Here is a 2,940-nt window from a genome sequence, read left to right on the forward strand (position 1 = left end):
ACGTCCATGAGCGGTTCCCCCCCCCCCCTTTTTTTTTTTTTTTTTTTTAGTTTTTGCTATAGAGTGTGGGTGCATGCCAAAGAGAGAAAGGGAAAGTGAGAAAATCACTCCCTAGAAGGAATGTTCACACCACAGTCCCTTCTCCTTTAGTCTTTTTGGGATCTTGAGTATGCATGCACACATGCCTAGTGTGGTTCAAGGGACTTGAACTGCACCATAGGTCATGTGTGATCTAGCACCTTAACTTCCATGCCTTCTGTTGGCCCCAAATAGTTCTTAAATGCTTTGAATCGTAAACCTTTGTATAAAGGTTTTTTTCTACCTTTTTTAAAGGTAGAAAAACGAATGAGAAATAAACCCAAATAGATTTTTGTGGTTGAATGACATGATATAGTTGTCTTTTTAGCTTTAGTGTGTCTGGCTCTCAGGCCAAATCACAAACATTCTCCTGAAGGTAGTACGCTTAACATAAATGGGAGGTAAACTTTTCCATCTTGTTCTATTCCATGGCAAAAGACCATAACCATACATTTAGTCGCTGACATTCCCCAGAGTGCTCTGTCCAATCTTCTCCTTGGCTGATTGTCCCTCCCCCCAGCCCCTGCAGACAGGAGCTCCCCACGATCAGCCTAGAATACTTCCCTTTATCTGAGCTCCTTCACTTCGAGATGTCGTCCCTTCTCATGGCTTTACACTCAGTCTCTGTGTTACTGACTCCCAGAATCTCTAGCTCCAGTCCCGATTCTCTGTTGAACTGCAGACTTGGATGTCCAGCTCGCTTGACTTCTCTTGGATTTCTAATGGTCATCTCATGCTTATGTCCCAAATGAATTCCAGAGCTTCTCCAAAACTTGCCATTTTGCTGTCTTCTCTCTCCGTACATACTGATACCATGTTTTCAGTTGCTCAGACCCCAAAACTTTGGAATCATCTTTGATTCCTTTATTTTCTTTTGCATTCCACATCGTACCTGTCAACAAATCCTCTCAGCTCTACCTTCAGGACACATCCAGAATCTGAATACTTCTCACTACGCTGACCACCATGTGCCTGGCCGAAAGGGAGATGGCCATGCTGCAATACCTTTTCTTCCATTCTCCTCTTGGAATTTTGGCCAATCACACACATGTCCCCAGAGTGAGTTTTAAGCCACCAGGTCCAGGACTCGAACCATGGTTGACAACATGGGAGTCCAGCGACGTAACCAGCACCCCACCTGCTGGTCCCTTATACTTCCTATTTTGCTTATCTGTTTTCCCCACTAGAATGTAAGTTCCAGACAGGTAGGGAGATTGGTGAGTTTTGTTCCCTGTTATACCGTCATGACTTAGAGCAGTGCTTAACACAGAGAGTACTCAGTGCATAAACACAGAGGGGCTGAAGGAATGAAGGTCCCGTCATCTCAGAATTGTTCCAGTGGTCAGAAGATAGGTAGGTAGGTAGGTAGGTAGACAGACAGACAGACAGATGGTAGAGCCTGTGAATAGGTTAATATAACCTGTCATTATCACCCTCCCTTTAGAACTTTCCCATTTTAGGCCTAAAGACAGCATATAATCATTGTACATTTTATATTTCTCAGAAACTAACTGTTAAATAATACCTTTCATTTGAATATCTTAAAATGTGTTATATAAAAAAGAGAACTCTAATTACATGTAGTTATACATCACTATTATACACCAGGTAGCAAGAGAGGCTTAATGGATTCAAGATCTCACTGGCTTTTGACACATATGTATTGGAATAGAAAATGCAAGATGACCCCAAGTGGCAGTTTGACTTTTACTACATGTCACTGAAGCCTTGAAACGTCTGTGCTGATGGCTCATTAGCATAAGAAAAAAGCAAAATAACTTATAGACTATCAGCAGAGTCCCTTGGTGACCTCGAGCCAGTCAGTCACCTCAGTTAACTTTGCTGGGTTCTTCCTTCTCCACCAACATATAGGGTTGATCAGATCACTCAAGGAAGGCCCTGAGGAGGATGTGGGGCTCATGCTTAGTGGTTAACCAGAAGTGTTTTCCTGAGGTCAAAGTGTGAGTGACACATGTGTTCTGTGTTGACCACACTTACAATGTAAAGACAAGTGTTCTTTCTGAGACTGTGCCCTCAAAGACTTGCCAGGTGTTTAGAGTGTGGCTTTGGTGCCCTGGCCTCCTAAGGTCACGCCCCTTAGCACCTTAAATTCCTTTTGAAGATGCCCGGGATAGTCACTCTTTTTCTTTCCAGAACTAGCACACACAAGTACCTTTGATCACAGGTTAAACAAGTCATCTCTTTTTTATTTTATTTTTTTTTATTTTTTTTATTTTTTATCATCATATCTTCTTCATATTACGTTGGATTACATATAACTTTACAGTGTATTACATTGTTTCTTCAAAAGGGAATGCCATGCACGTCAGTCAGTACAGAGACATTAATCTCCCCACTTCAACATTCCATATCTTTTCTGTTTTCCCCAATCATTATCTTTATTATTCTAATTATTTTTATAAAACAGTCAATTGCTATTTCTCGTTTTGCTTGTAAAAATACTTTGCCCATCATGAAACACTTCTCAGACCAATCCAGTTGAGAATTCTATACATGTCATCATCAACAGTTAATAAGCCCTATCTGTTTCTCACTGACGTCCTGTCTCTATATTGCTCACTTGTTATCTTTCTCTATCCTCTTCTCTTCACTTACCCCATTCCACACTGTCCTATTCTCATTAAGTACCTTCACTTCAAGAATGGTAGAGTAGTTCCTGTTCTTCCCTGAGGCAATGCAGGGCTGGTAACCATCATCTTCTCAAGTTGCAAGTTCTCAGACCTTGTTTTCCGCTTCAGCCTGCTGATCCACAGGCCACACGCCGGCCCTGGAGAGGCAGCTGAACGCCAGGGCATGAGCCCTGAGCCGCAGGACCCCCGGAGGGGGGCCGGCCAATCAGCG

Source organism: Tupaia chinensis, unplaced genomic scaffold, assembly GCF_000334495.1.
Source record: "Tupaia chinensis unplaced genomic scaffold, TupChi_1.0 Scaffold144346_1, whole genome shotgun sequence".
Lineage (NCBI taxonomy): Eukaryota > Metazoa > Chordata > Mammalia > Scandentia > Tupaiidae > Tupaia > Tupaia belangeri.